This window comes from Canis lupus, chromosome 25 (assembly GCF_048164855.1).
Source record: "Canis lupus baileyi chromosome 25, mCanLup2.hap1, whole genome shotgun sequence".
Classification (NCBI taxonomy): domain Eukaryota; kingdom Metazoa; phylum Chordata; class Mammalia; order Carnivora; family Canidae; genus Canis; species Canis lupus.
In genome coordinates this window covers 19,580,534-19,601,719 of record NC_132862.1, presented here as the reverse complement: position 1 = coordinate 19,601,719, position 21,186 = coordinate 19,580,534, and the positions used below count along the sequence as shown (strand labels likewise).

At 33.7% G+C, this 21,186-nt stretch overlaps 1 protein-coding gene across 6 annotated transcripts in view; it reads left to right on the top strand.

The window, feature by feature from the left end:
• Nucleotides 1-21,186, top strand: part of CCDC91 (coiled-coil domain containing 91) — a 325,203-nt gene that overhangs the window by 175,503 nt on the left and 128,514 nt on the right. The gene's annotated exons all lie outside the window — the stretch shown is intronic.

Below are 21,186 nucleotides of genomic sequence, written 5' to 3'. Positions count from 1 at the left end.
GCATTGTGATGCTCCCAGCTATGGTTTTCTTTTTTAAAATTCTCCTGGCTATTTGGGGTCTTTTCTGATTCTACACAAATCTTAAAAATAATTTGTTCTAACTCTCTGAAGGAAGTCCATGGTATTTTGATAGGGATTGCATTAAACGTGTATATTGCCCTGGGTAACATTGACATTTTCACAATATGAATTCTGCCAATCCATGAGCATGGAATATTTTTCCATCTCTTTGTGTCTTCCTCAATTTCTTTCAGAAGTGTTCTATAGTTTTGAGGGTATAGATCCTTAACCTCTTTGGTGAGGTTTATTCCTAGGTATCTTATGCTTTTTGGGTGCAATTGTAAATGGGATTGACTCCTTAATTTCTCTTTCTTCAGTCTCATTAGTGTATAGAAATGCCACTGATTTCTGGGCATTGATTTTGTATCCTGCCATGCTGCCAAATTGCTGTATGAGTTCTAGCAATCTTGGGGTGGAGGCTTTTGGGTTTTCTATGTAGAGTATCATGTCATCTGCGAAGAGGGAGAGTTTGACTTCTTTGCCAATTTGAATGCCTTTTGTTGTCTGATTGCTGAGGTAGCTGTTGGTTTTGTTCATTTTCTATTCTCTAATTTACTGATTTCCACTCTAATCTTTATTTTGCATAGCCTTCTGCTTACTTTGGCCTTATTTTGTTATTTTTCTATTTTGTTAAAAGAAGTAGGTAAAATATGTAATATCTTTTTTCTGATTAATGTAATATCATTTTTTTTCTTAAAATAGGCATTTATATTTATGTTTTCCTCTTGATTCTAGTTTATTTCATCCCATAAGTTTTGTTACATTGTATTTTCATTTTGCGTCATGGAAAAGTATTTATAGTCCTCATTGTGATTTTTTTTCTTTAACATATTGTTTCTTTAGAAAAGTGTTGTGTAATTTCTATATATATACAATTTCCCAAATTTTTGGCTGTTACTAATTTTTAATTTCATTGTAATTGGAAAATTCTTTTTGATGATTTTGATTGAGGTGGAATGTTCTGTAGATGTCTCTAGATGCATGCAGTTCATTCATAGTGTTGTTTAACTCTTCTATCTGCTGCTAGTAATCTAAATTTTTCTATCCTTTTATAACAGTGTGGATATCAAAGTATCTATTATTGTTGAATTCCTGGTTACTCTGTCAGGTTTTGTTTCATGTATTTTGGGGGTATTTTGTTTGCTGCATATATGTTTTTAATTGTTTTATCTTCCTAAGGTATTGACTTTTTTATTATTGTAAGATGTTTGTTTTTATTTCTGGTATGATATTTTTTTCTTCTAACGTCTATTTTTTGTTTTTTTTTGTTTTGTTTTGTTGATATTAGTATAGCCACTCCAGCTCTACTATGGTTTTTATCTGCATTGTATATTTTACCCATCCTTTTATTTTGAACCAATTTGTATCTTTGAATTAAACTATGTTTTGTACAAATACAGTTATATACCTTTTTAAAATGTAATTGCTTTTTAAATCAATAAAAGAATAGAGAAGAAACAACCATTTGTATTGTCTTTATTTTTTTTTTTTAAGATTTTCTTTACTTATTCATGAGAGAGAAAGAGAGAGAGAGGGAGAGAGAGAGGCAGAAACACAAGCAGAGGGAGAAGCAGGCTCCATGCAAGGAGCCTGATGTGGGACTCGATCCTGGGTCTCCAGGATCACACCCTGGGCCGAGGGCAGGGTTTAAACTGCTGAGCCCCCAGGCTGTCCCTGTATTGTCTTTTAAAACTACTTATGTGATTAACTTTAAGATTAATGTTACTGGCATACTTTATTTCTAAACGCAGATTGAGGTATTTTCCGATTTTACTTGTTTTAACCTTAAGAATTTCCTTTAGTATTTACTATAAGTTATATCTGCTAACAATGAATATATCTTAAAGTAGCTTTAGTTCATTTTCATTCTTTAAAGATAGTTTTCTATCTTTAAAAGCTTTTTTATTTACTTTTGTTAGATGTAAGATTCTTGTGAGACAGGTTTTTTGTTAGTTTTAGCACTTTGAAAATGTCATCCCATTGCCTTCTTTCTTTCATTGTTTCTGATGAGAAGTAAGCTTTTATTTATTTATTTTGGTTATCTTATATGTGATGACTCATTTCTCTACTATTTTCAAATTGTTACTGTTTTTGTCTTCCAGCATTTTGACTATAATATGTTTGAGTATGTATCTCCTTTAGTTTTTCCTACATGGAAGTCATTGAACATGTTACATCAATAGATTGTAATTTGTCACTTGGGAAGTTTCTATGTTATTTCTTTAAATATTCTTTTTTTGTGTTACTTTCACTATGTACATGTTGGTCTGCCTAATAGTGTCTTATATTTTTCTGAGGCTCTATACACTTTTCTTCATTATTTAAACTCCGTAGTTCAGATTTCTTGGTCATTATTGACATTTCTTCAGATTTATTATTTATGTTTTCCCAATTCAACCCTCTGTTTAGAACCTCTAAAATATACTCGTGCTAAAAATTGCTTAACCATCATCTGAGATTTAAGATAGCTGTAATTTCCTGGTGGAGAGTCTTGCATTAATGTTTATAGCTGCTGACTGGATCAGGTAGGTGGTGGTTGCTGAAGGTTGGGGGTGACTGGCAATTTCTTAAAAGAAGACAACAGTAACGTTTGTCACATCAGTTGACTCTTCTTTTTCTAAATGATTTCTCTGTAACATGCAGTGCTCTTTGATTTTACTTTTGCTTTTGCTTTTAGCATTTTACTTATGGAAATTTTCATTTTTACTGTTTTACATTTCCATTCCAGAATTATCTGTTGTTTCTTTTGTATAATTTGCCTCTTTATTGATGCTGTATATTTTATGAGATGTTATTTAATTATTCAAGCATGATTTTCTTAAGTTCCTTGAAAAATTTTTCTATTGCTGCCTTGAAGTCTTTTTCTGCTGAGTCTAATATGTGGGCCAAATCAAAAGCAGTTTCCCTTGACTCCTGTTTTCCCTGTGTATGTGATATAGTTTCATATTTTTTCATGTCTAGTAACTTTTTGTTGAAAACTAGTCATTATAGATAAAATGTAGCAAATTTCTGCCTTTAGTCCTTGGGAGACTTTGTGCTTTTGTTTGTTGATTATTTAGTGAAGTTCATTTCTTTAGAATGGTGCAGCTTCTGTAGAGCAAAATGAGTTTTACATATTCTTTCTACTATCAGAAATAACTATTTTAAAGCCATGCTCTCTTATCTCTTTCCTGATCTCTATTTTTGTGATTCTGACTTGTCTGTATCTTATCATAACTAGCTGTTAGTTTCTATTAATTTCTAGTTGATTGCTGGTATGTTTTTGACAGTGCCCCAGGGTATCCATTGATCCTCAGCCTCATCCAATTATACGTCAGTTATACATCAGGGGTAGTTTGTGTGCCAGAGCCTTGCTGTAAGTCTTCCCTGTCATAGAACCTATGGATTATTTACAGATTCTGGAAGAGTAGGATGCTTAATTTTCCTTTTTTTTTAAGAGATTTTATTTATTTATTCATGAGAGACACACAGAGAGAGGCAGAGACATAGAGAGAGAAGCAGGTTCCCTGTGGGGCCCCAGTATCACAACCTGAACCAAAGGCAGACATTCAACCACTGAGCCACCCAGGTGCACCACTTAATTTGCTCTTAATTGGCTTTGTCACCCAGATCCCCCTTTCACAGCTGGAGCTATGTATGAGGGAAGGAGAGTAAGTACTATTCTGCTACACAGCTGCCATCATTGCTCAGTATAGATCTTCTATAATACAGAATTCATGATGATGGGACTGTCCAGTGTTTATAAGTGTTAAATATCTCTGGAATAGTTCTTTTACCTCAGGAATGTAGGAGAGATGGAAACTGGCATTAGTCTTCTGAGCCCAGCTGAGCAACTGTCCTATAATACAGGGCTGTGCAGGGAAGGAGGATTGTATTTTTTACTAGTTGCCCTATTTATGTGATATAAGCCTTATGCAGCTTGGAGCTGTGGAAAATAGGATCTATTAATGTTCTCCAGGTGCCAAGACCACCAGGAATGGTCTTTTACACTAATAGCTTGGGGAAGATGGGAACTGTCACTCAGCTGTTGAAATAGTTCTGTAAGACTCAGCTGTGGGTGGATGGATGAAGTCCTTAGATTGAATATCATGACTTCAACTTGGTTTTACCAGGTTTCTATAAACTTTGTTGAATAAATGTTGCTCAATATACTGTAAGCCCTTTGATAAGTCTCCAGAGACTTTGAATAATTGTTTTGCTTAAAAGATACCTATCTGGGTTAGAGGTTTCTCTGAGCTCCTAACATCACTATTCCAGAAATCCTACCCCACCCCTCCCTTATTTTTTTTTAATTCATATTAAAATAGTGGTTATTTATTACATATGTTTTTCATTTAACAAATTATCCTGGGATCAGTGAATATGTGAGAGTCATGACATTATTTGAATTTCTCATTGTATTGACAACAGTTAAAGATTTACATCATCTTGTCATGTATGAGCACCTCAACCTTTGGATCATTGTTGATTTCTTTTTCTATTGCTTTTCTAAAATGTGAGACTTTTTACATGAGTAAATTCTGATATTATACCTCTTATGAATTTTAGAATATGCTTTTGGATTTTGTTTCAGCCAATTACCATGGATTTAAATATTAATTTAAAGTTTAATGATTTAAATGTTTATCTTATATTTTTACATTGGTAATCAAATAAAAAGAGAAAAACCCTTAAGTTCTAATACATTTGTTTAGCATAGTTTGTGTACCTAACACCATTCAAATGACATAGCACTTTTTAAAGCTCTCAGATGATGTGATCAACAATTTCTGACTTTAAATAGAAATAAGCTATGTTATGATTTCAACTTTTCACAAAGAATTGAAAAATCTGATTCACCTTTAATTAGTCCCATGGGCATACCTTGGAGATATTGTGGGTTTGGTTCCAGACCACCACAATAAAAGTGAATATTGCAATAAAGTGATTCAAGTGAACTTTTTGGTTTCCCAGTACTTATAAAAGTTATTTTTACACCATGCTGTAGTCTATTAAACGTGCAGTAGCATTATGTTCAGAAAATGTACATACCTTAATTAAAAATGACTTTATTGCTAAAAAATGCTTAACCATCATCTGAGATTTCAGCTAGCTATAATTTCTTTTTGATAGTGGAGGGTGTTGCCTCAATATTTATGGCTGCTGACTAATCAGGGTGGTGGTTGTCGAAGGCTGGGGGTAGCTGTGGCAATTTCTTAAAATAAGACAACAGTGAAGTTTGCCACATCAATTGACTCTTCCTTATATAAATGATTTCTGTGTACCATGCAATACTACTTGATAGCATTTTACCCACAGTAGGATTTCTTTCAAAATTGGAGGTAGTGGGGCACCTGGATGGCTCAGTGGTTGAGTGTCTGCCTTTGACTCAGGGCATGATCCCAGGATCCAGGATCAAGTCCCACATTGGGCTCCCTGCATGGAACCTGCTTCTCCCTCTGTCTGTGTCTCTGCCTTTCTTTCTGTGTCTCATGAATAAACAAAATCTTTAAAAAAATATTGGAGATAGTTCTCTTAAACCTGTCACTGCTTTATCAGCTAAGTTGATGTAATATTCTTTCTTGTCATTTCACCAGTCTTGACAGCATTTTACCAAGAGTAGATTCCATCTCAAGAAACCACTTTCTTTGCTCATCCATAAAGACCAACTCCTTATCTGCTAAAGTTTTATTATGAGATTGAAGCAATTAAAATATAATAATAATGAAAAAGTTTGAAATAATGAGAATTACCAAAATGTGGCACAAAGATATAAAGTGAGGAAATGCTATTGGAAAAATGGTGTTGATACACTTGCTTGATGCAGGATTGCCACAAACCTTCAATATATAAAAAATGCAATATCTGAAGCAAAATAAGGTGAAGCACAATAAGACAAGGTATACTTGTATTTAATGGATTAGCTGACCGTATCAAATTGAAATTCAGTTCTTTTTGTGACTTCTTATTCATACAAACCTCAAATCATCTACTGCAGGAACTGGGTAAAGAAAATATACAACCCAATAGCATATTTAAACAATTTTAAGAGCCAAAGTTATTTTGTACTATTATTATGTATTATGTACTCATATTTTATCTTTTTCTACCTTTAATAATGATATATAAAAATTTATATATTTTTAATTTATGAGTTCTTATAAAAGTATTGCATTTCTGCAAAAAAAATTTTTTTTTTCTGCAAAAATTTCTGTGTTGGGACTGCCAAGTACTTCTGTTAGTAGAGCTAAATGATTATTTTGAAGTCAGACAGACCTTGATCAAAGCTCCAGCTCTGGTACTTACTAACAGTTGATCTTGGGCAGTTTCTTACATACAAATTTTAACTTCCTATTGAATAAATGAGAGAATAAACCATAGAACCCATTCATAAGAACATTGTGAGGATCCAGTGAGGTAACATTGATTGCTTGGCTGATAATAATGCTATTAGTAAATATTAGTTGTTGTAGTTATCGTTATACCGATTTTCTAGCATAGCAGTTTTAGTACATTGTCATTATTTTACAGCAGATTAGTAATTAGTTTACTTTTCAAAATGATACAATGTGAATTCTTGTTTCAGTTTTTTTTTTTTTTTTTTTTTTTTTTTTTTAGAAATATCCACTTAGGGAAAGAGATTGTGGACCAACCATTCATCATGGGCTCCTGTTAAAAAGCCAGCATTCTTCTGTTCATTTACAAAATAAATAGCTTGCTCCAGATTGATGAAAAGGACATGTGAAATTGTGTTAAAGTACAGAAGAAAACAAAGCTAAAATTAAGCTAATGTGCTATATATGCCAACTTTTCCCATAATGTTTACTTAATTTTGTTTACTTTTTCTTCCATGTCATGATTTTAAGAATCTTTTATCCTGATAATTAACAACAGTAAAGTAAATGTAGATCTTGGAAGGCTTTCCATAGGAGTATGCCACATCTAAGATTGTTTACACAAGAATTTTCCTTTACTTGTTTAATTGGGCTTTTGTCTTGAAATTGTCACTCTTCATTATATACACTGGCTCAGACTTAACAATTTAACAATTCTTTTATGTCTATAGTTTTCTTTACCAAGGATTATTATCCATGATGTAGATGATCTTAATTTTTTTAAGATAACGAGTAATTTTATTACTGTGATGTTTTTTGCTTAAGAGGGCTCTTAACAGTTGTCGCTGATCAGGATTTCTTAACCCTTTACAGCACATAATAAATTACTCATGATGCTTTCCTTTTTCCTTTTTTTTTTTTTTTTAAGATTTTATTTATTTGAGAGAGAGAGAGAGGGTATGCATAAATGAGGGAGAGAGTCCTAAGCCGGGAGTCCAATGTGGGGCGTAATCCCCCTGGGATCATGACCTGAGCTGAAGGCAGATGCTTAACCAACTGAGCCACCCAGGCAGCCTGTCATGATTTTTTAAATTGCATCTGCCAAGCAGATTTTCTCTCTAAAAATTCTAAATCGTTTGTTGTTGATGGTATCTAAGTACCTGTATTTTCTTTAAATTTTAAAAGTCATTCCACTACCCCAGTGGGGGTGAGTTAATCATTGTCTTATCCCTTTGTAGATATTTGCCTATCAAAATATTCTCTTTTGGCCTGTTGCCATTATGTCTCTATTTTTGTCATATAATATTTTACCTGTCCAGGTTGTATATATGCATGTGTTTACCATTGTAATCACTAGGAAATTCTTTAGTACAAGAAAGATGAGTGATACTTTAACAGAATGTAAATGACTGCAGGATGGACTGCTCTTTGTTTTTAAAAGTTAAAAAAAAAAGCAAAAGTTTTAGCTGTAACCAAAAAACAAATTTATTCCTCATTGTTTTAAATTTTTTTTTAATTTTTTTTATTTATTTATGATAGTTACAGAGAGAGAGAGAGAGGCAGAGACACAGGCAGAGGGAGAAGCAGGCTCCATGCACCGGGAGCCCGACGTGGGACTCGATCCCGGGTCTCCAGGATCGCACCCTGGGCCAAAGGCAGGCGCCAAACCGCTGCGCCACCCAGGGATCCCTTCCTCATTGTTTTAAAAACTTATGTGCTGTTTTTCCCAATGTGGGATTAGTGATCACAATTAAGAAAAAATTTTCTTTATACTGGAGGATTGGAATAATAGCAGAGAGGGACAATCACAGAAAGTTACATGGAAAAAATATAGGTATTTTTGCTAAAACATGTAATTCTGTAACTTAAGGAAAAAAATATCTTTTAAAGAGAAAATATCTCACTCTTTCCACCTTTCCACACATCTCCACAGATGTGTTTGTTGCTTGCTTCTCTTTTCAGAAGTATCTCATTATACATCTATTCAGTTAATGCACTGTATTTAAATGCTTGAGCTAATGCTATTTTAGATTCTGATACATTCTTAAAATGAATTTTCTTTTTATCCTAAATAACTTTTGGGGGAGAATTTTCCAAAGGAAGTTGTAGTTGACTCAGTGTGCTGAAGTTCAAAGCTGGAACTATTGCTAACATGCTGTTACAGTGAGTGGAAAGTGCTCAAGAAATTAAGTTCAACATGTTGTTTTTATTTTATCTTACTTTGAGCCTAGTTCATTAAAAATTCCAATTTGACACAAAGAAGATATGAACATATTTCTTGGTTAACATTTTTGTTTTGCTACTGTATACAGTAACAACAGACTCCGCCGCCCCCCCACCCCGTGTGTGTGTGTGTGTGTGTGTGTGTGTGTGGTCTTTGCTTTAAGGTAGAGCAGTTAGAAAGAGTTTTCCCTTTGAAACATTTCCATACAGAGTTTTTAGTTTCATCCTGAAGTTAACATTTACAAATTACTTTCTTGGTTCTGTCACAACTTGTGTATTTTTTAAATTAAGTTCTACTCTGTTGTTTAAATGTAAAGAATTTAAATATTTTTCAAATCATAGCAAATATGAGAAGTATTGAAATTTATTGAATTTTGACATTGTTGACAGATTAGCAAAAAATGGTGAATAGAATAGCCTGAAAAAGGCAAAAAAATGCAGTTTGATTTAATATTTAAATGCAAACACCAATTAAATTATAACTATACTGATTTAAGGTGTATTATGTCTTGGCCTTTGGGGATGCCTGATCTAATCATTCTCTGTGTCAGTTTTTGGGTGATATGAAATTTCGTTCCTGGTCAGCACATTCATCTTAAAACTAGGAAAGTTTTGTATACAGACTTCTCAACATTTAGACCCTTGTTCCCCTCTGGGATTTTGTGTGCGCACATTTGGCCAAGCAAAGTAGATTTACAAAACTCATCCTTGCAGATATCCTTATGGATATCTATACATCTCAGGATATCTCCACTAAACTAGACTTTTGGCCACACACACCCATTCCTCTTTTACAGTCTTTGTTTCTGAAGCTTGACTGATGTGATGATTTTTAATTCTGTGTATTACAAACCACATGCTAAAACCAAAACCCAAAGAGTGCTTGACACCTGAATAGTGCTTATAACTATGGTCTTGACTATTTTCATGAGAAAATAAGAATGAGTAGATTGTTCTCTAGTCTAAGAACATCTCACAAAGAGAATTTTCTGATATATTTGTTTCCTCTTTTTGTTATGGTTAAGTATGAGAGTATGGAATCAGATACACCAGAGTTTTAATGTATAAGGCACATGAATTTTTTGCTATTCATAGTGGAAAATGATATAAAATTCTACATAAACTTAAATTTTTCTGAAATTATCTTGATTAAAATTCTTGATATTTTTATTTCCCATCTTAACCAATCTTGGTTTTATTGAGTGTTGATCTTCTGCATTTTCTTTAAAGTTTAGGTATGGCTGAAATACCTTTTGGTAAGGATTGCTTTGAATTTTAGCAGTGCACCATATGTTAAATGCCAGGGTGGAGTATCACATGCCTGCTGTATTCCTTTTTTCAAAAGCATCTACTTGCTAGTATTTTATTTGAACTCTTGAGTTGTTTGTACTATTTTATAAGGGAGAGCATATTACATTTAGGAGACCAGTTTTTCCCAGGGTGTAGAATTACTTGTATTGTATAAAGTTCTGCTCCAAGGAGGGGGGAAACAACTTTGTTTTCTCTTCTTTTGATATTTACCCTTGATTAAAGATTGCTAACTTTTAATGCAGAGAGGGGAGAAACAAGTATTAAGGTGTGGGAGACCTGTCATATATATTTTCTTGGATTCCATTATTTTGTTAACCCGGAGGTATGAAATAAATTTATAGTTTCAGTTATTTGATTGAACAAGGATTCTCATAAATTCCAGCTTTTATCGTATGATCAGATTTTTCCTGGACAAATATGGATGTTTGCTTTTGCCAATAGACTTTGGCCTAACAGCATGCTAGATACTAGTGATTGGTTTGGAACTAACGACTTGGCTTGTCCATTCTTATCCCTCCCACCAAACTTAACCTCAGCAGAGGATTGAGAAAGTTTGGTAGTTGAGAATAGTTCTTGTGTGCCTCCGAGTTTCTTGGGCTGAGCCAGAATTTTGCATGCAAGGCTATTCTTGTGGTTTTTCCAGCCAGGCCAAAACCAAAAGGCATTGGAAATCTTGCAAAAGAAGTTGTTCTAATATAGATTTAAAGTTTCTTTTTTATACTGTGACTGGTATATCAGCCCGAGAGTCAAAGGAATGAAAAGAGAAATACTTCATACTGTGTTGAGGATGCAAATTGCAAGGTTTTGCTTCAGAGTAGTTCTTGAAAAATAACTCCAAAGATTAAAAAAAAAAAAAACTAAATGAGTAGGATTTATATAGTTAATTGTTTCTTAAGACATGTAAGACCTGCTTTTTCCCCATTGGTTATTTTTGGCTTACCTTCAGAAATCCACTAGAATGCCATAGGTTAATTTTTTATATTACATCAGGTTAATATTTGTAACTAATGTTGATCAGATTTGAAACCTTTGTCAATATCAGGCCTACCTACCTGAGTGTTGTCGATTACTTATAGATTTTTGTTTATTATCACAAAAATCCAGGGTACTCTATAATGAGCACCTTCTATCCACAGTAATATCATCTTTCCACATTGACCTGAATGAAGCTTGACCTGTCCTCATGGGATTGCAAGTTTTTTCAAGTCTTCCTTTTATCCAAGCTTCCTCAGCAGGTTTCTACATCTAATAATAATGCTGGAAGAATAATTATATAGTGATATCTGTAAAGGGTATCATTTCTGTAATTATTCTGGTTAATGTGTATCAGTTACGTGGTTATTTTTTAAAAAAATATTCATTCATGAGAGAGAGAGAGAGAGATAGGCAGCACAGGCAGAGGGAGAAGCAGGCTCCCTGAAGGCAGCCTGATGTGGGACTTGATCCCAGGTCTCTGGAATCATGACCTGAGCCAAAGGCAGACGCTCAAATACTGAGCCACCCAGGTGCCCAGTTATCTCTCCTTATTCCAATGAACTGAATCTCCATCAAGATATATCTGGATTCAGGCATTTCAGTTTTAGTGCCTGAAAAGTGTTATGAAATTAGACCTGAGGGGGGAAAAATTGATGTGTGTGTATGTTATAGATTTATTTTTTATTCTTTTTTTTTTGGCCACCAATATTCCAGTTAGTGAAAGACTGCATACTATAGTTCTTAGAGGCAGAAAAGATAAACTGATGAAAGTTATTCTTAAACTCATTTAATTTTCTAAGTCCAAATGAGGATATGTACACAAAAAGCTACTTTAATTTTTTAAATCTTTTACCTATTTAAAAGGATGTAAGAGAGGAATGGTTAGTTGTATTATTTCCTCTGAATTATAAAACACAGGCTCTGAGGAAGGAAAGCAGAGATGTGATAACCAGTGAAATGTGGGAGAGTAGTACATTAAGATGTTTGTGACATTTGTAATTAGTGTGCAACCCAGCATCATAATTTTTGGTTTCGATTTTTATCTTTAAATTCATGTTATTCAGCTTTGGGGATACTTGATATATTAGAATATAGATTTTATACCAAGGATAAATGATTAGGCCAAAGAAGAATTTACCCTATTATTTTCAAAATATCTTATTTTTTGTGACAAGGTAACATACTTGCAATATAAAATTCAAAAGGTATGGAAGCACCAAGTTCAAGTTATTCTGTTTTCAGTGTAGCAGGATATTCATGTAACCAAATGTTTTCAGTAATTAGTCCACAATAACAACGTAATACAGGCTAATGTTCAGCCAGCAAGCACCACTTTGTGCCATTTTCTAATAGTGAAATACTTCTATACCAGGTAGATATTAACAATTCTTTTGAAACATTTTAATGATTTTGTCCATTCATCTGGGGCTTCTCCCTTAACAGTATACAATCGACCTGGAGCTTGGCATTGCAGGAGGCCTTTGCACCTGTTCTGTTACTGGGGATGGCACTTCTGAATATTTGGTGCCCAGTCTGGCAGATTTGAAATATTTTATGAATCACCTCAAATATTATCACTTCTGTAATATACAGCTAACTTTTAACTGGAAAAGAACACAGTTCAAGTATCTTACCTTATCATCATTCTTTTTATGATCAAAAGAAAACAAAAAGGCAAAATTTAATCCCTGTCAATAGTCCTCTCATAAAATTGGTCTTAATGAAACCTCTAATCTTGCTCCATGTTGTTATCTTTATAGAGGGAAAAAACATTCTTTTCTAATCTTTGAGATCTATATTTGGCGAATGATGAATCTTGATTAGTTTGGAGGAAAATTCTTCACTTTAATTATCTTAAATCTAGTAATTAAAAAAAATGATGATCCTATCTTAAATCCACATAGCATCAGTTTTATATATGATGAAAAAGTGAGGAATTTAGTTCTCAGATATCAGCAACTGGTAGAACAATCCTATTTTGAAGTATCAATATTAAGAATTAAATTAACAGTCATAATTTCATAGAACCCCTTTGTCATTGACAGAAAAAACTCTATTGTTCTCTCTATTTATAAGATAAGGAATTGGGCAGCCTGTGTGGCTCAGAGGTTTAGCGCCGCCTTCAGTCCAGGGCCTGATTGTGGAGACCCGGGATCCAGTCCCATGTGGGGCTCCCTGCATGGAGCCTGCTTCTCCCTCTGCCTATGTCTCTGCCTCTCTCTCTCTCTCTCTCTCTCTCGATCTGTCATGAATAAAAAAATAAAATCTTAAAAAAAAAAAAAGATAAGGAATCTGAGACATAGAGAAACACAGTGCTTTTATCAAACACATATAAGGAGAGGAGGAGTTTTATAGAAAAACCAGGTCATAGTGGGACCCCTGGGTGGCTCAGAGGTTGAACATCTGCCTTCGGCTCAGGCCGTGATCCCTGGGTTCAGGGATGAATCTGGCATCAGGCTCCCCAGAGGGAGCCTGCTTCTCCCCCTGCCTATGTCTCTGCCTCTCTCTCTGTGTCTCTCATGAATGAATGAATGAATGAATGAATGAATAAATAAATAAATAAATAAATAAATAAATAAATAAATAAATAAATAATCTTCAAAAGAAAAGAAAAGCCAGGTCACTCAAACCTTGATTCAGGACTCTTCAAGTTATACTGCCTCCCTGGAACATCAATACATGTATATTTAAGCCAAATATTTCTGACATTTAGATGAGATCCTTTTTTTTCCATGGTCTCTGATATCTCAGAAAATGAGATACATAGTTCTTTAGTGTAACCAGGTGCTTTGTTGTTTTAGTCACAATTCTTTTTTCCTTTTCTCTCCCTCTTTCTTTCTTTCTTTCATTTCTGAAACTGTAGCTCTTACTCAAGTCACAAGGAACAATATTGTGGCATATCCATGTGGCATATCCATGTGGCAGCATTTCAGAAGTTTAAAGTGTCTAGAGGCAGACATGCAGAGCCTCTGTGCTGTACTTAATTTTAGAAACTTCTTAATTTTAATGTGTTGTCCATGGCACAAAAGAAATTTCCCTGGGAGACTTCTGTGGTGTTTGAGGTAACAACTCTTATGTTACTAGAATCCCTTAACAACAAGGCCAACAGGAATGATTCCCTCTGTCCTGAAGATTTTCTTTGGCTTTGACAGCCTCCCCAGCACTTTATAACATGGCTAGACTATATTGAATTTCCATGTTTAGATCTACATCCATAATTTAACATTTTTCTTTTTGAATTGTATAGTAATTCAAATACATAGCACTGTAATTCTAATACATAGAAAAACCTGATGATCACTGCAATCCCAAACACTTGAGATCTGCAACAGGATAAATTTTTAATAGCCTCAGTGTGACCTTGTTAATTTTCCTTTTTTAACTGAAGGAAAAGAAAGAAATCTTTTGTTTTTTAAACCATTTTTTTCCCATAATTTTAGGGAGTAGTTTCTGTCCTCTTTTCTAAAAAGAAGTGTGACTAAATCCGTCACTATCACTCCTCAGACATACTTTGGAGAAACATGAACAGTCATTCTCCCCGAAGGTTGAATTCACAGGGCCTAACTTATGCCAGCCTGGGTAGCAGGAGACCATGAACCTAAACTTGAGTTTGGAGCCAGTTTTGAGTAAATGAAAGCCTTAAATCCAGATCAAAGTCTTTCTTCTAGAGAGTTATACTCCCTAGTCCTTTTTACATTGCACTTTTAAATCACCTCTCAAGACTCCTAACTATGGGAAACGAACTAGAGGGGGTGGAAGGGGAGGTGGGCAGGGGGTGGGGGTGACTCGGTGATGGGCACTGAGGGGGGGCACTTGATGGGATGAGCACTGGGTGTTATTCTGTATGTTGGCAAATTGAACACCAATAAAAAATACATTTATATAAAAAAATAAAAAAATAAATCACCTCTCAAAGATAGATTTTAATCACATTATTTTTGTATCCCAACAAAATTTGCTAATATGTCTAAATATTGTTTAAGAGAGAGCCTAATATTCTCTTCTAATACATCCATATTCTTTTCTATACATCCATCTCTTCTAATATTCTCTTCTAATACCTTAATTGGATTACTAGCTCACTGATCAGAGGCCTTTAAATATATATATTATATATATATATTTATATATACATATTTTATATATATACACACACACACACACACATATATAAATATATAATATCGGTTTATATGACCTACAATACATCAGAGTATCTTTTTTTGTTTGTTTGTTTTTTACACTACAAGCCATCAAAGCTAGAGATTGGTGTCTTAAACCCTAAAATTGGCAAGAGGTATTTTTGATTAGTCAAGAGTCATTGAACATTAAGACAATTTGGAAACCAGGCTCAATATTTTGAGCCAAATCTAGTCAGCTGCCATCATTTGAACACTATGTCTTAATTTTTACAGTCTTTGTTGTCAGTTAAGTTTTAAAATAGGGAAAGTTAAGTATTGTAGAAGAACTGTATGCTAATAGAATGTCCAGATGAAATTCAAGTATTACTTGCCAGATATATTTGTAATATATCTATGGCACTTTTTGTGAGGATATGAAAAACACTTAGCTTGTTCTTGACAGGATTAACCCCTGGAAAATTACATTACTCTTACTTTTACTGAATAAAAACAATGTTTATGCATGGTACAGTTATAGGTTCTTAAGTTCCTTGTATATGAGTAACCCAGATAGATCAATCTTCATATTTTTATTTTTCACAAATTGTCCAGGAGAAAGCTTTGAAAGCATTTGAGTGCTTTTGGTACTTTGCAGTGCTGTTTAAAGATATTTTAAAAATTAGATTATAGATACTTCCTTGTTTAAATCCTTTAGAGGTTTTTCACTGAAGTTAGAATAGAATTAAAATGCCTTTTCATGGTTCTCCTTGATTCTGGTCCTCTACCCACTTTTCTGAACTCTGAATCACCTTTCAGGCGTAGGGATCAATAAGAACACAAGTCCCGGGGCAAGAATTTTGACCTGGTTAAGGATAAAAAGAAGCCTGCTATAGCTATAGCATCTGGTAGAATTTTCTAGTTCATATAATCCACACCGGCCTTTTTGCTAGTTCTTGAACTCAACAGCCTTAGTCCTACCCTTGGACTTTGCACTCTTTTCTTTGATGGAAATGTTTTTCCCCCAGACATTTGGGGAAGAATGGCTGAATTTTTGTTCACTTTGTGACATCTTTGCTCTATTTGTGGATCTCCATAGAGCTCTTCTTGACTATCCTTTCTCAAAAATTTTCTTTTCCATTTTTTCTCTTTTTATCCTGCTTTATTTTCTTTACAGCCTGTAATGCCATCAGAAATGGTTTGCTGTCTACATTCCAATCTTCCTTGTTCTCCCCACTCGCTTTATCCCCTTGCCAATAAAGTAAGTTCCGGACAGTCTGGGTCACGTCTGTTTTGTTCACTCTGTTATCCCCAGCACCTACAGCAGTGTCTAGAATAAAACATGCATTCAGTAAATATTAGTTGAATAAATGAAGAATGAACAAATAATTAAGTGGCTCTAAAAATAGAATAAGTCCTTAGTTCATGAAGAGAAATCTGCTTTATTGGGTTAGAACAGCTGAAACAAACCAAGAACAAAGTGGGTGAACTGAATTCAGTTCTTTGCTTCACTAAGTCTTTTCATGTGTATTGGGGCATGTTTCTTAAGCCCAGTGTCTGTTTCTTTATCTGAGAAACAGGGATGTAGAGTTCATGGAAAAAGATGGATGAATTAGTTGGTGAAATGACTGAGATTCATTTTTCCAAATGTCTCAGTCTCAGTCAAGGAGACTCTTCCTTTTGAATAACAAACTTGCAATATGTTAGAGAAGTTGAGGTTGTATTATAAGACATGTTAATAGTTTAACAGCCTTGTAAAATTTAAAGTAATATTTTGCTTAAAAAGAGCACTTCAATAGAAAAAAAAGTGAGAGTATCCATTCAGTGTTTTAACTTACTCATTTTGCAGATACGTTTTAGTTTTGCTTATTTTATTTTAATTAAAAATTGGAAAAGATCTGAAATAAATTTTTGAAATGCAAACTGGTATTTTTTCAAGAAAGGTAAAATTGTGCTTTATTTCAAATGACCCTTTACAACAATTAATTTGTACTACTGTAGTCAAAAAGCTGAACTAAGAATATAATTATGGACATCATTAACATCAAAGACTTCATAGTTTCTCTATGAAGAGACAAATAATCAGGCTTGGACATGCCAAAATCATGGTTGGTTTCCTCAGTCCATTCAACACATATTTGTTTGTTTAATGTCTTCTGTGTGTTAGGTACGATTGCAGATGTTTTGGGTAGGTACAACAGTGAATTAAAGATTCTTATTCTTCTTGGGCTTAAATTTTAGAGGGGCTATTTATTCTATGCCTTGCTTATAGCTTGCTCCACAGCTGTATACCTTTCTCCATTTGTACAGTATGAGTCAGAGGATTGATACAGAAAATTTGGGGGGTGGCTTTTAAAAATCCTCTAATTATTGTTACTTAAAATAAGCTACAACATGTTCTTTGATGTTACATGCTAAATACCAACATGATATTAATGTTTTGAAGACCATCTGGTTCTTTAGACACATCTGCTTTGCAAATCTGGACAAGTTGTTTAATTTGATGAGGCTGGATCAAATCTATAAGAATTGGGCTATTTCAAAGGAGAAGAAAAACTGGATTTGTTGAGACAGTGGACTCTCGTTTAGATTGTAGCCGACTATTTTAGGCTATAGTTCTTTTAAATTCCAGCATAAGTTTAATTCCATTAAAAATATATATCTGGGACACCTGAGTGGCTCAGTGGTTGAGCGTCTGCCTTCGGCTCAGGGCGTGATCCCAGAGTCCCCACATCAGGCTCCTTGCAGGGAGCCTGCTTCCCTCTGCCTGTGTGTTTCTCTCTCTCTTTCTCTCTCTCTCTCTCTCTCTCTGTCTCTGTGTGTGTGTGTGTGTCTCGTGAATAAATAAAATCTTTACTATATATATATATAGCATACTATATAGTACTGCTTATGAATAATTGTTAGGGTGGGGTAGTTTTGACTTCGTATATTTGTTTTCTGTGAATCTAGTAATTGTAGAATTTATAACATACTTTTCCTTCCAAAGACTCTGTAGTCCTTTACAAACTTAATTTATTCAAAATTTGCCCTATGGGATAGAAAGGATGGACATTTCTAGTCTAAAATAATAACTTAAAAAGTTGAAATCCCTGGTAGAGATTAAATGTACTTAGCAACAAATTTAATAAATGGACTTTGTAATTATACTTTGAAGCTTAGTGAGCTTTCCGATGAGTATTGGTGTTATTCATACTATGATCTTTTTTTTTTTCTTTCAGGATTTTATTTAAATTCTAATTAGTTACAATATAGTGTAATATTAGTTTCAGGGGTAGAATTTAGTGATTTTTAAAAATACTAATCTTAATCCAAGAATCATCATTCATCAAACAGCTATTGCCTGTGTCTGGTGTGTACAAGGAACTTTGTAGAAAGCTGTGTATGATACACAAAGATGAGTAAGTTAAACCTACAATCTTGTTTGCATATTTCAAATTCTTCTTAAAAGAAGTATGGTCATTAGTTTTCCTAAGCTCAGTGAGTTAAATCCCCTGGGCTGACACAGACTATACCTGATAGAACTGAGGCTAAAACCTAAATGTGTTAAAAATTAATAAAATTTTCCCTGCCTTTAATAGCATTTTTCAATATAGGATGTTTGTATACATCTTTGTTTTTCTGCCTCTACAAACTATGAGGGACTTAATGCTTTTTATATTTGTTGAGGGTAGTTTAAAATTGTTTGTAAAGGAAAAATTATTTCAGGTACTTCTTTTAGTGTTGTTTCTTATATCTGATATTTGTAGACATAATTACAGAGGAAAAAATAAATTGCAGGGAAATTTTAAAATTAACGTTCATCTTTATACTTAAAATACACAAGAAAGTTTTAAAGGCAATTATTGTGGTGTATTACATTGGAAAATAAGTATCCAGTTTTATAATGATAGAAATCACTGTAAAAGTAGTGGCTAGTATCAATTTGTGTTTGTAGTGTGTCCATAATGATTAATACTGTAGTTCTAAAGAAAGTGTTGGGAAGTTACCTCTTTTATTTCGACTGTGACACTAATATTACAATGTTCAATAGTAGTAGGCTACATTTTAAACAATCTTGTTACTGCATACAAGGTTTTTTAAATATTTGACATGTGCTTGTTTTAGTACCATCCTGCCTCCACTCTTAACTCCAGCTATTCTTACCTATTTAATATTCTTTACATATAACAGTGAGCCTTACAGGCAGACTTTGGGCATATTTTCTTTGATACATACCTTGCATATACCTAGGGTATGTGGTTATCTAGAGAATGTTTCTCTTCAACAACAGACTGAACTCAATGAGGAAGACTTTTTTTTTTTTTTTTTTTTTTTTTTTAATCTTTGTATTCTTAGTACCTACCTTCATGTCCCTTTTGTAGATGGGTGGATTTAAGTAACTGAGTGGTGCTAAGATGAGAGGTTTGAACTATAAGAAGGCTGGTTACTTCTGCATAGCTTTTCACCATGTTCCATAACCACAGCTGTGACTGTTGACACATTATTCTATAGTGCTTATCTTCTTGAAGTTTGGAAGAAGTTGAGTATATGGTATACAAATCAATCACTAGGAAAAAATATCATTCCATTGTGTTTCTTTTTTTTAAGATTTTATTTATTTATTTTAGAGAGATTGAGAGCACACATGTGCAAATAGGGAGAGGGGGAGGGGGGCAGGGGAGGGGAGAGAATCTCAGGCGGTCTCAGCTCTGAGTGCAGGGCTCAACACAGAGGCTTGATCTTACCACCCTGAGCTCATGACCTGAGCAGAAACCAAGAGCTGGAAGCTTAACAACTGAGCACCCAGACACCCTTCCATTGTGTTTCTTAATTATGATGAGAAAAAGTTTTAGTTCATTAAGTCACCTGTTCCTCCAAAGGATATAATCTACTGAAAATCTATATAATCTACTAAAGCAGGGTATTTAAACTGTGCGATTATTTGAAACCATGGCCAATAGGGAAGTGAAAAGTCCTTTCCATTAAGCAAAACAATTTTGTCATATCCAAGTCCCAAAAAAAGAATGGCATTTTTTTCTATCTACAGAAGATGTTGTGAATATACCCAAGAGAATTATCTATAACTATGATGTTCTTTAAATTTTCCAAGGTCCAACAAACAGTATATTTTGCCAAAGTTAAATTATAATTTTACATTAGCTAGCCATGGTTTAAGAGGTTAAATTTTGAAGCCTTATATAAATTAATCATTGTAGAATCTTTATTATTATTTTTATTTTTTATGTTTTATTTTATTTAAATTCAATTTGCCAACAGTTATGGAATCTTTAGAGGATATATAATGTGTAAATGAAGGGCTGAGGCAGTTGTATTAAGCACTTCTTTAAATTTTAGTTAAAAATTTCGCTCAGAGTTTTGTTTTCCTTTACTAGTTGGCTAGTAATTATGCAACTTCAGAGTGACAACTATTGAATTATAGGAGTGGTAGCATCATCAGACAGTTTAACATTTGCAAAACAAGGTTAATTATCTGAAAATTTGAGACTTGTCCGGAGGTTTAAAAAAATATTTTTGTCTCAGTTTTTAAAAATATGTGCATATTTATTTAGTTCCTTAATGCATGTTGTTTCCAACCAAGTAAATCTATTTTCAAACAGAGATTATTTAAGAGATTTGGCTTATTTTTCTTTTCTTGGTGCATGTGCCAAAGGTCTGTTTTCTATAAGACATGTGTCTGTTTCAACTTACTATTTTGATTATGAGTAGTTTATTATCCAGATAGACCTTCAAAAATAGAATGTTTGCTAAAGAATTCTTATGTATATGGTTGAGTACATATTTTAGAATGATTTAGGATTTATAAATAGCATGTAATATAATATTGGGAACATGTTAAGTATAACATATAATGCTTTAATAAAAAGGAGAGAAAAAAGATGATAATGTTCTAAGCATTTCCAATAAGGAAGTGCGTGGGTGGAACATCTTCAAATGCTGATTTGGCTTCCCTTAGAACAGTGTTAATGTCCTTATATTTAACTGACTCAGGTTCCAGCATTTACACTACCCACTTCAGTTTGTCCAGTCTCCCAAGTTTTATTACTTTTTATGAATACTGCCTTGAGATTCTGACTTCCACACTTTGACTTCTACCTTTTTATATTAGGGGCGTGAACTTCCTGGGGGGCAGTTCTTTTATGTATGAAATTGCTCAGAGTTTCCATCTGCTTTTACTTGACTTG